Raw genomic sequence first — 13,217 nt, 5'->3', positions numbered from 1 at the left:
AGGAAGCGCAGCCACGTGCATTGCCAGCTGCTCCCGGGCTCCTTGACAATTCTCTGATGGCCAGGCGGTCCTCCTTCAGCACAGCGACCCCAGCCCCTCCCAGATGACTCAGTCCGCCACACGTGACGTGGAACTCCCTGCTGAGCAAGCCCGTGAGCCTGCACCCCAGCACAGCTTACTTTTTAAAAGCACACGAAAAAGTGGCACTGTAAGTATTTTGTGGTCAAACACTTGAAAATCCACAAATAATGATTCCATAATATGTCTTTTTCATGAACTTTTAAAAAGACCTCTATCGAGAACGATCCATCATGGGAAGCTGGATACACAGTAGACTCATAGAATGGCAGATGTCCTAAATAGCACTCTGGCCTCAGAATCAGCCATTAAGGCATTCAGATCTGGCTGAAGAGCTCATGAGAGTATTTTAGGCATGGAAAGCCAAGACACCCTGGAAAAAGAAAAAAAAAAAAAAAGAAGACCTAAATGGAATATCTCTACGAGTGAGATCCCAGTGGAAAGAATTGGCATCAAAGAAGGAGGTACCTTTCTCTGAAGGGAGAAGAGAACTTCCACTTTTGACTATGACCCTGTCGGATTAAGATCAAAGTCGGTGAACTCAAAAGGCTTCCATAGCCTTGGCAACTCATGCCTAGAGCCTAGGGAGATTACTGATGCCATAAACAAGAGTGTCAAATTGTTAAGTCAACAACAGGAGTAACTGTGTACTTACTTCTCATGTGCGATCTGTCCTTAGTGTGTTGTCCAATGTGAAGCAATGTTGTAACTAGTACTCGAACAGTATTTTACACTTTGTGTTTCTGTGTGGGTGAAAACTGATTAAATCTTTACTTAATATGTACTGAATCGATCTTCTGTATATAAAGATAATTGAAAATGAATCTTGATGTGAATGGAATGGGAGAGGGAGCGGGAGATGGGAGGGGTGTGAGTGGGAGGGAAATTATAGGGGGGGATGCCATTGTAATCCATTAACTGTACTTCGGAAATTTATGTTTACTAAATAAAAAATAAATAAAATAAAATAAAATAATAAAATAAAAAGACCTCTATCTCTAATATGTGCAAATTTAAAAACTTTTTACACCAAAACAAACATGTCTTTGAATTGCATTTTCCACGTACTTCTTAGAATGCATTGCTGAATGCTACAGGCCTTGACAAGCAATACTTCTCTCTGTTCTGTTGCCTGATATAGTCATCTAACTTTTCAAAATTATTTATTGATTTGAAAGGCAGAGAGCAGAGAGGGACAGAGAGACAGACAGAGATCTCCCACCCACTGGTTCTCTCGCCAAAGGCCTACAACATCAGACCAGGCCAGGCCAAAGCCCAAATCCAGGAACTCATTCAGGGTCTCCTGTGTGGGTGGCAAGGACACAAGTACTCGAACCTCTCACTCCCCGGGTGTGCATGAACAGGAAGCTGTGAAAGCAAGTGCATCCACATGCAAACCCAGGCCCTCCAATGATGGATGCCGGCATCCCGAGCAACAGCAGAAATGCCCACCGGCAACTTGTACTGAGGGCTACATGGCAACACTGTGAAAGGGGCTGTTTCCAACGCCGCATCTGTTCACCTGCAGAGTCTACTCATGATCCGGGTACTAGCATTTTTACCTCTTATTTCTTTTCTTTTTTTGACAGGCAGAGTTAGACAGTGAGAGAGAGAGAGAGACAGAGAGAAAGGTCTTCCTTCCATTGGTTCACCCCCGAAATGGCCACTGTGCTGACCCGAAGCCAGGAGCCAGGTGCTTCTTCCTGGTTTCCCATGCGGGTGCAAGGCCCAAGCACCTGGGCCATCCTCTACTGCTTTCCTGGGCCACAGCAGAGAGCTGGCCTGGAAGAGGAGCAACCGGGACAGAACCAGTGCCCCAACTGGAACTAGAACCTGGAGTGCCAGCGCCACAGGCAGAGGATTAGCCTAGTGAGCCACGGTACCAGCTTTATCTCCTATTTCATAGAGGAGGAAACCGTTACTCAGAGATGCTAAAAAAAACTTTCCTAAGGTCACACCCCAACTGAGACTCAGACTAATCCTATGTACTTAAGCCCTGTTCCCATGGTTCGTTAATGATAGAGTCAGCGATTTCCACAGTCTCTAAGACAGTGCTTCCTGAACTGCTGTTCACACAAGTCATTGGAAGGTCTGGGCTACAGTCAGTGTCCTTGCATTTCCAACAAGTTCCAATGTGGTTTGCAGACTGCACTTTGGCTGTCGTGTTGTTTAAGGAAACTCTTATTCCCAACGGCCTCCATTTCCAATGTGCTTTGTGGTACTATGCAGCTTCCGGGAATGTTCTTGGGAGCTTGGAGGGAACACGCAGGTTTGGGGACAGAAATGTGAGATGATCCTACTGGCACTTTAGAAGCAGTGGGTGGTCTAGGGAGGAGCAAGATGGAAAGCGGGAGATCCAGTGAGGAGGCTACTGTCCAGGTGCGAGATGATGGTGGCTTGGAGAGGCTCACTCTGCCTCTGTCATAGCTCATCTTGTGCTGCTACAACAGAATCCCGCAGGCTGGGTCATTTATAATGTACAAAAGCCTATTAATTCACACTTCAGGAGTCGGCAAAGTCCAAGATTGTGGGACTACATTTTGTGAGCGTCCTCTTGCTGCATTTTCCTATGGCTAAAGGGCAAAGAGTGGGCCACAGCGCAAGAGCTCAGACTTAAGCCTCGAGTCCTGTTACAACCAGCGATACGCCATTCGTGAGTGTGGCAACATGGTGACCTTCAGGCCCTGGCTAGTTAAGCCTCACCTCCTTACACTGTGGCATGGGGAATTAAATTTCCAACACATGTTTCTTTGTAGGACACATCCAAACTCCCCATGGCAGCTTGTTTGGGTCTAATTTTAATTCTGCCACAACAATGCAATAATTAGAATCAAAGGAGCTACAGCAAATGCCAACAAGCATTAACATAATCATGTAATTTTAGAGAGAAATACTGAGTTCAGAGGGAAATTTCTAATTCCATACAGCTTATCTTTAGAGTATTGTTCAAAGTACTCTTTACAATGTGTTAACTGGCACTACACACAAAACAAAAAGTGAAAAGAATTCAGTACTCAGATGTGTTTAAGAGACATTCAACTAAACAGTGTTAAGCAGGCTTGTTTATCATAGAACTTGTCAGAGCGCTTAATAAGCTCAGCACTTATAATGTTCCTTGTGAATCTCCCAGAATGAGAGAGTAAATATACTTCCCCACCACGGCCAGAGAATTTACTTTAGGGCTGTGTTTCTTGAAGAATATTCTGAGAAACGCATGTCTGGCATCCGTCCCCAGGGGCAGCCAGCCTGCTAGGTGGTGCTTCTTCCTGGTGAAGACACAGCCCTCCATCCCCCAGGCCCAGAGCCCTCTGCACAGCCCTCACTGTGCCTATATGACTATTTTCCCTTTAATTTCTCCCCTGTCGATTTCCTGCAGTTCAAGAAGTGTGAGTGAACTTGGTGGGTCAGTACCATGTGAGCCCCTAGTGGGGAAAGTTATTTCCAAATCAAGAAAAGCAGAGTCAGAAGAGGGAGTGCAAACTCTGCTTTTGCCAATAGCTTTGTATATAATCAGACAAGATATAATCGCACTGGAGATTAATTGTTTTCCCCCTTTTCAGATGATACAGCATAACCAAATTCTCTCTCCTGCCATTCCTAAGACCATATAGGCAATGCCATGGTTAAAGTTTCTTTGCTCTCTCTTAGCAAGATTAGAAACTGTCTAATGGCCAGAGACATCAAACATCCCTACTGTATGGCCATGTCCTCCCCTTGTAGCCTCCACTACCGTCCCCTAGAAGAACACTAGCGCCATTCCCATCTCCCATTTCTCCATAAAGCTACACCTTTCTGAGCCACCTTCTATCCAGAGATGCAGGTAAGGGTTGGCCCTCCAAGGCTGGATCATTGTCACTTGTAAAGGAGGAAACAGACTGGCCTCATCCCTACTACACAGGCCTCCTGGTTCCTTGCCGAACACTCTTTCCTAGGCACCACCACCCTTGGAAAGTGCTGGGCAACTATTCAGTCGCAAGTGCCTCGGTAATCACCAAAGCCGCCACCCTTCAGAGGCAACATAAATTCCTATCAGGTACGTGCTCTGTCATTACGCGTCTCAGGGCTGACCGTCCAGGCTGCCACAGCCAATGCATACTACTTTGGTCACGATGCAACAGCCTCAAGGAAAATCCCTGGTTCATTCAGCTTTGCTGCCGCTGCAAGCGAAACCTGCCAGACCTCATTGTCCTCCTCGCTTTCTACCCTCTTCCTTCTCCTGGTCCACCGGCTTTCAGGCAGGCTTCCCGGGGGAGCGTGGTGTCTCTCGTGGTTGGACTCTGTGCATATAGAAATGCTATCTGCATAATTTATCATTCGCAATGCATTATTCTTCCCTTGACCAAAGGGGAATGGATCTATATCTGTATCAGGGGAGACAGACATTTTTACATATCGAATGTTCCTATGCATAAAAATATGCTACTTTCCAGTCACCACATAGCCCTATGTTTTAACACTTCCAGGTCATTGTCCAAGCTAGTCCCTTGGTTTCCAGATGACATCCTACCCACCCAGGGAGTTCTATTTACCTGCTCCACAACCCCTCCACCTTGGTAACAAAGACACAACTGCATTTTCCCCTTCAGAGCTACCCTTCTCACGTGATTCAGTTCATATGGTTTGTGTGGGGATGCTCTCATGCCCTGGTTTTGGGGTGGGTGCATGATCCACAATTGCAGCCAGAGACTATACTCCCCTAGCCACAGTGATAAGGTCAAGGACATCCAGGTGACCCAAGTGGGCCAGTGGCAGTGAGCTGAGGATTTTACTAACTCTCGTTCTACTGAGGAGGTCGGAGAGCAGAAAGTATGGCTGCAGTTACAGTAGCTTTCTCTGCCCCAACCTGAGAGCATGAATAAACAGAACAAGAGAAAACAGAGTCCAGAGTAGCAGACCTATTATTACTGACATTGAACTTCAGAATCCAGTCATTCTTGTTCCTGGCTCTATCTACTCACTTTTCAGTCCTGGGAGCTAATAAATGATGATGATGGTGGTGGTGGTGGTGGTGATGTTGTTGGTGGTGATATCACAATTGTCTAAGTCAACCAAAGCTAGTAGAATGGATGCCCTAGTGTGCTACCCTGATTCTCCTTTAGGACTGAAGCACTTACACCCCCAGTGGCCAGGACTGCTATCTGGTGACGGTCCAGCGATGCACTTCACCAAATGAAACTGTTTCACCCAAGGCGGTGTTCCTCCCCAGAAGCAGCTCATATCTGACGACTGATCAATGGTGGCAATCCAAAGGCCTGGAACTCTTAACTCCATTTCAAGCATTTTTGAAGAGCCATTCAAGCTCCAGACTTCTCTGTGGGATACGCTGAGGTCTCTGCTACAGATAAATTGCATTAAACACTTCTCTGTCTCACTCCGCCTCCCTTACTGCCACACAGCTGTTGTCCCCAAAAACATACCCAAGAAGCTACCGTATGCAAATCTTCACTGTGCAGTCTACTTCCTGGGGAACTAATCAAAGACTGTAGGGTTTCTACAGGGCCACCCTATAGGACTCAACCCAAATGCTACCTCTTCCACAAAATCTTCAATAAAATCATGTGCTAAATTCTCACAGCTTGTTACTTGAGCTCATTTAGACTTATCCATTCCTCCTGACATTACGCATGTGCACCTGTCTTTACACCCAAGCATGAAACTGCAAGCTCTCAAAGATGTTTCTGACCATTTTGCACATATGTTGTACTCATCAGAAACTGAGCACCTCCTGGGGGTCACCATGGGGAGGTTTGCAGGGTTGTATTCATTGTCTACTCCTATGTAATAGACTGTCCAAAAACCTAGAAACTTAAAGCAACAAAAATGTATCTTACTAGTGACTGGAGGTAAGAAACCCAGCAGCAGATGACTTACTTGGGTGTTAACAGGCGTCATCAATCACTCAACCCAAGGGCCTCTTCATAAAACTGCATGAGGGTCTTTACAATGTGGCAGCAGGTTTCTCCCCAAGTAAGTGATTCTAGAGAGAAAAAGAGAAAGAAGGAGGGGAGGGGGGGAAAGAAAGAGAGAGAGACAGAGAGAGAGAGAGAGAGACTAGAAGCCACAAGCCTTTTTTGCCCTAATGCCTAATGTTAGGCACCCTACACATAAGAGAAGAATTAGCATAACACCACCCCTACCTTTGAAGGGAGGAATCTCACAAAAATCTGTATATTTTAAAACCATCACAAGAATATTGTTTGTAACATGGCATAGCTGCCTCTCTGAGCTATAGTAAAATTCTCTCTAATCCCAGTACGAAGAATCCTAACATTCGTCCTAACCAGCTTGGCTGTTTTTACCTACTGCACACTATAAATTGAGTAAATGTGCTTATTCTGATGTTTGCTCTTAGAAACTTTAAGCCAGATTTGTAGCACACATCCATTAAAAGTGAAATATTTCGTGGCATGTATTTTTTATACTATCCTCATTTCTAAGTTTTGCTCTTCTCTGATTTTTCTTTTGCTGCCTATTTCCTATTTTAAAATTTACTTTATTTTGCTATATGCTGTGCTTAATAAGATGTCTTAAATCCTTTTTAGGACACAGCAAGGTATAAATAAGTAAGTATAAGCACACAACTGTATAATATACATACCTAAAATAGGTCTCTTGATTTACTAGTATATATCCCTCGAGTCAAAGCACCCAATCACTTATACAAATCCAGGTCATTTTGCCTGACAGATCCTGGGGCAAGAAGAATAACAGCACCACTTATAATAACCACTAACATCTATTTCTGCATTAACGATGTGTCAGGCGCTATGCTCAAACATTTCATCCTTTCATTTAACCTTCATGATGTCCCTTGAAGGTAGGTACTATCTATCAGGATCCCCATTTTACAGACAAGGTTTAGAGAAGTGCAGAGAATTTCTCAAGGTCACAGTTCTAGAATGTGGTAGTTCCAAGATTCAAATATCAAAATACTAGCTGAACCTGGAGCCAAACCATGTGCTACACCTGCATTTTTAGGGCAAATGGAAAATACATTTTAACATGACATCAATGAGAAACCTAAATAAAACCTGTAGAAGGGACCTAAAAATCATCAAGTAGTTATTCAGCATTTCCAGGTGCCCAATTAAATTTGCAGTATACAGGAGCACGTGTTTCACCCCACAGTTAAATGCCCACATCCCATTTCAGAGTGCCAGGTTCAATCCCCAGTTTCAGCTCCTGACTCTACCTTCCTACCAATGCACACCCTGGGAGGCAGCACTGATGGCTCAAGGAATTGGGTTCCCGCAACCCACTTGGGAGAGCTGGATTGTGTTCTTGGTCCTGGCTTTGGCCCTGGCCTAGCTGGAGCCATTGCAAGCATTTGGGATGTAAACCAATGGATGGGAGCTCCCTCCCCTTCCCCACCCTCACTTTCCATCTCTCCCTGAAAGTAAATAATTACTTTCTTAAAAAGAAATTTGGATCTAAATCTGTATATATGAAATATGTGAAACTTTTATAACTTAAATAAAGTTTAGAAAGGAAAATTTGGAATATACAAAGGAAGAAGAATTTATAATACTAAGAATTTATATTCAAAGCTGGCACATGAAACTGACACATGGAAAGCAGTGATAAAATAACAATAAAATTTTCATAGGTCAAATAAATAAGATACACAAATGCTACGGGTGATCAAAGACCACATGGCCTAAGAAGGTCACGGAAGGCTTCTAGGGAGCAGGGCAGTCTGGGCTGGATCTGGAAGGATGGACTCAAATCAGACAAGCAAGACATGGGAGTAACAGCACTGAAGGAAATACAAAGTTGAAAATCCCCACACATCATATAAAACTTTTCATACATTTGGCCTCTTAAGAACGACTTGTTAGGCTAACTAGTTAACGTATCTGGTACTTTCGGAGACAAAATACATTAAACATATGCCTGAAGACACACTTAAGGATTTCAGATGTGGAAAGGAAAAGTCAAACATCAGCAAGGCTCACATAAGCATTAGAATAGCAAACTTAGAAACATTGGAATAAAAAATCTGAAATGGAACAACATTGATTCTCTGAAACAAAAGGGAAAAAAACAAGTATATATAGGGCACAAATGATGTTTCACACACCATTGTGTCCTCTGTGTGTTTAAAGGATGATCAGCAAGCATGTTTAAACCTCACAGAAAGGGAGATGTTGCTGTGGTCATAAGCCAGACATCATGATTCCAGTTTGGACGGGGATGATGGGAACATTGCAGTCTGTTTGACAATCTGTAAAATGGGAATTGTGCTGATATTTCCTTTGTGAAAATCAAAATCGTATAATTTACATGGAAATACTTTCTAGACCATCAACCAGAGTTAATGATCACAAAAGTCATCATGAGATATAGAGGTAAGATTTGGAGATACTGGAGACAGCTGTTAGAAACGTCTTTCTTATGTTTGGATGGCCATGAAAACCTCTGTGACGTCTGCTTGACTTTTTCCAGCCGGGGGAATATTCCACCACCCAAGAACATCTATCCCATTTGGGTACAACTTAAACTGAACAAAGAGCTGCCTCTTGGAATTGTCACAAGTCCTTGTTTTATCATCTTGAATTCAGAAAAAAAAAAAAAAACATTCACTTTTGTGCTTATTGGCTCTTTAGTGTTTACAGCCAACAGTTAGATTAATTGCCTACCTCCCAATCCAATTTGTAGACTTTTCCACAAAACAATTCTATGTTCTTCAAAAGCTTTAGCCTCCATCAGACACTTGTAGTCTGCCAACGTGATATCCAGCAGGGGACACTATACAGAGTTTCATGTAAAAGTATGAGATCAACTCCTGGCTACATCAGTCTACACTCCATGCATCTGGAATGTGCTGGTAGGCTGCCTCCAGCGACCTGGTTAAAGAGATACATGCTGGATATTTTAACATTCATTAAACACACTTGAATAAATGAGCACACACCTCCAACAAGTGTACCACAAAGACACTAACCCAAGTAGATATTGAATAAAGCAGGTTAACTAATCTTTATGGAATACAAGCTATGCTCCCATAAGACAGGCTATATAAGGAAGACATTATTTATTTGTTACTTGTATCTTGTCTCTCTCCATAACCTCAAAACAAGCTCTATGAAAAGAGCAAATTTGTTAATTTGTGTATTTCCAATTCTAAAAACAGTGCGTGACAAACAGAAGGTGCTTGTTACATATTTAATGAATGAATTAATTAATTAATGGGAGGCTGCTCTACAGATAGACTGGAGGAAAAAAGATCATGAAAGTAACAATTAGAAATAAAAAAAGAGAGGCAGACAATGTGTGCTAAATGCAGGAGTCTAGGGGCCCACTTGGTGGATTAGCAGGTTAAGCCACCACCTGCATCCCATATGGTACAGATTCTGGTCCAGGCTGCTCCACTTCTGATCCAGCTCCCTGATAATGTGCCTGAGAAGGCACCTCACACAGACACCATGGCAGCCCATTTAGGGAATGAACCAGTGGAAGGAAGAGTCTGTCTCTGTCTCTCTCTCTCTCTCCCCCTCCCCCTCCCCCTCCCCTTCTCCCTCCCCCTCTCCCTCTCTGACAAATAAAAAATAAGTCTTAAGAAAAATGAAGAGCTGGTGCCATGGCTCACTTGGCTAATCCTCTGCCTTGTGGCGCCGGCACACCGGGTTCTAGTCCCGGTTGGGGCGCCAGATTCTGTCCCGGTTGCCCCTCTTCCAGGCCAGCTCTCTGCTGTGGCCAGGGAGTGCAGTGGAGGATGGCTCAGGTGCTTGGGCCCTGCACCCCATGGGAGACCAGGATAAGTACCTGGCTCCTGCCATCGGATCAGCACCGGTGCGCTGGCCGCAGCGCGCCGGCTGTGGTGGCCATTGGAGGGTGAACCAACGGCAAAGGAAGACCTTTCTCTCTCTCTGTCTCACTGTCCACTCTGCCTGTCCAAAAAAAAAAAAAAGAAAAGAAAGAAAAAGAAAAAGAAAAATGAAGGCCTCAAGGAGAAAAGGAACTTCTCTGAGCCCCTCCCTCACCGTTGCTTTTACTGTTTAAATTCACTTGTTTTTATTTCATTTGAAAGGCAGAGTGATGGGGCAGTAGAGAAGGATAGAGAGAGATAAATAGAAAGAGAGAAAGAGAGAGACAGAAAGAGAGAGAGCTTCTATCTGTTGGTTCTATCTGCAAATGTCTGCAACAGCCAGTGGTATGCCAGGCCAAAGCAAAGAGCCCAGGACTCCATCTGTGTCTCCCGTATGAGCATCAGAGACCTAAGTACTTGAGGAATTACCTGCTGCCTCTCAAGGTGTGCATTAGCAGAAAGATGAATGGGAAATGGAGTAGAGACTGGAACCCAGACATTCTGACATGAGATGCAGGCATCCCAAGCACTGCCTTAACCACTATGCCAAACACCCATCCCCCATTGTCCCTTTTTCTTCTACCTCGAGCTAATGGGACTTCACTATACTGGTCTCCAGACTCTGGGATATCAATTGGGCTGGTTTGCAAGGACAAAGTATCACATTCACATTAAGAGATTGGCTCCTAAATGTGCCTTGCTCTTTTCTAGTGGGCCAGGGCTGTTGACGTCTAGGGCAGTATTGACCAGAGGTTACTTTCCCATCATTAAAACATCTAAAGTTCTAATGAGTGAAAGCTTTGCACCATAAGTATTAGACTTCTTAGGGGGAAGAAGATGAACAGGATTGAAACATTCCAGTTTCAGAGAGGCTGAAAGTTTTGACCTAAGTTTTAGAGGAGAAATGTAGGTCAGTTGAATGGAGAAAGCTAAAGCAATTGCGTGGTAATGCAGTTTGATTTAAGCTGAGTTGAGGATGTGGACAACACAGAACAATTTGCTGAGATGTTTAGCTTTTATTTCACTGGGAGAGAGAAGCTAAAAGGATGCTGAGCATGGGAGTGGTGCGTTGACAAAATATTTTTTGGAAAGAAGAATCTTTACCCACCTTCATGATACTTCTCAGGGGTGGGGAGCATTCAGACAACCAGCCATATAAGGCCCACCGAAACATTTGATCTGTCCCTGCCAAGGTAACCACAGTTGCAAATTGAAATCCAATTACTCTATAGCAAATTTTAAGTTGATTATTTTGTATGGCCTTCAATAATGTTACAAATATCCAAATGGCCCTTGACAGAAAAAAGATTCCCCATGCCTGAGAAGAAATTCCTGGGGGCTGGCGCTGTAGCACAGCAGGATAAAGCCCTGGCCTGCAGTGCCAGCATCCCATATGAGTACCTGTTCAAGTCTTGACTGCTCCACTTGTGATCCAACTCCTTGCTAATGTGCCTGGGAAAGCAGTGGAGGATGGCCTAAGGCTTTGGACCCCTGTACCCATGTGGGAGACCCAGAAGAAGCTCTTAGCTCCTGGCTTTGGATCTGCTCAGCTCCAGCCATTGCAGCCATTTGAGGAGTGAACCAGTGGATGGAAGACTCCTCTCTGTTTTTGTCTCTACCTTTCTTTGTAACTCTTTCAAATAAATAAAATAAATCTTAAAAAAAAGAGAATTTCTGAAGAGACTTAAATCAAGAGCAAAAGATTCTAACCTAAGCTCTGCCATTAATATACAGGTTTTAAATTCCTTTATTTTCATGAGCCTAACTTTCCTTGTATATCAAAAAAGAAGAAATGAGGATAGTCAGTGTGTCTCATTATGACTCCACACACTCAGCACTGAATCCCTGGAGTGCTATGTTTAGAAGAATTTCGAGGTTCTAAGTGCAAAATAAGAGTGCTGCTATCACCTAGTAATGTCTGCAATGGGTACGTAAAGGAGTGGAAGCAGACACAACACACATTTGGCATATGGTGGTTGATTGAGAGGCAAATTTAACAGCTTTGAAGCCATTTTCTCAGGATCAACATCACTCAATATCATTCTCTTCTCACCAGCCCTAGCTGTTTCCTGTACCTTATCAATCTTAAGTCTAGTATAGGAATTTTCACTGTTTTCTGTGACACAGTAGAGCGCAGAAATGGCCCATAAATTGTCCCCAGCATGACATTCTGTGTTCCCATGAGCTGCCAGTTGGAAGCATGCCTCAGTGACCTCCTGCTCACCACCCCCTAACCTGCCCGAAGCCTGACAAATGGCCGGCCATGGGGAGATCTGCCTCAGGAACAAAGGTGAGCAAGCCTCTTAATTTCATGCAAATGTCCCCTTCATAGGCAATGAGGTAAACTGCAGCCAGATCTGCTGTGTAAAGCTAAAATGCCTTTAAATAGAATATGGTTCCAAGTTGTCCACGGGCACCTGCATCAGCAAGTCTGTAAGAAAGTCACCAAGGGAAAGCAGCTTTCTCTCGAAGCCTTTGCCTTTAGCAAATCACAGCTGTGCAAAGAGAAGGTGTCAAGGAAGGAGATCGGGCCACAGCCTGGGAGGTGCAAAAAGAAGAAAAAGGACGTAAGCATGACACTGGCCTCATCTCGCATGGCTTATTCCCCCAAATTTTCTTCTAGACATACTGCGTGCCTTGCATGCTATCTCTCTTGTCCATGGTTTGAGCATACTGTCCCCTCCCTCTGGAATGTTCTGTACTTGTTTAACATGGCTAACCCAAGCTCACCCTTCAGTTACTTACTGGGATGCCTCTTCCTTCAGGGGTAAAGGTCTCCTACATCTTCTCTATCATAGCATTGATAGCACTATATTCTAATTATCTTTTTATTTGTCCCTTACTTAGAGTAATACCCAACATTTGTTGAGCACTTATTATGGGTTAGGCACTGTACTAAGCAACTATTATTTCATGAACAGAACAATAATTCCATAAGGTAACATCCTCATTTTACAAAAGCAGAGAGAGCCTTCAGAGGTTAAGAATCTGGACAAAAGTAACACAGGTTATGCACCTGCGAAGTTGTGTTTAGAACCCAGATTGTCTCACATGCTCTTAACCATCTTGCTACACCACATCCATTTCTGTGTATGTACTGAACTCTATGGGGCAAAAACCTTGTCTTAACCATACCAATTATCATTTGATCAACATATATTAGGTCATTGGTTAAGGGTACAGATAAACACAGCAATCAATGAATAGACTTACTACATATAAGAAATAAAAGACCCCAGAGAGTCAGTTCCTTTCTGAAGAAACAGGGCTAATTGGAGGGAACTGCCCTCATGAAAGAGTGTGTTTCTCAGGGAAGCCAGGAAAAAAAATC

The 13,217-nt window shown here is 43.7% G+C and overlaps 1 protein-coding gene across 33 annotated transcripts in view; it reads right to left on the bottom strand.

Annotated features, from left to right (window-relative positions):
• The window catches only part of LOC138850199 (uncharacterized), a 458,403-nt gene that overhangs the window by 392,135 nt on the left and 53,051 nt on the right, over positions 1-13,217 (bottom strand). The window lies entirely within an intron of this gene.

Source organism: Oryctolagus cuniculus, chromosome 6, assembly GCF_964237555.1.
Source record: "Oryctolagus cuniculus chromosome 6, mOryCun1.1, whole genome shotgun sequence".
NCBI lineage: Eukaryota > Metazoa > Chordata > Mammalia > Lagomorpha > Leporidae > Oryctolagus > Oryctolagus cuniculus.
The sequence above is the reverse complement of the archived record's forward strand: the minus strand, read 5'-3'. Positions and strand labels throughout refer to the sequence as shown.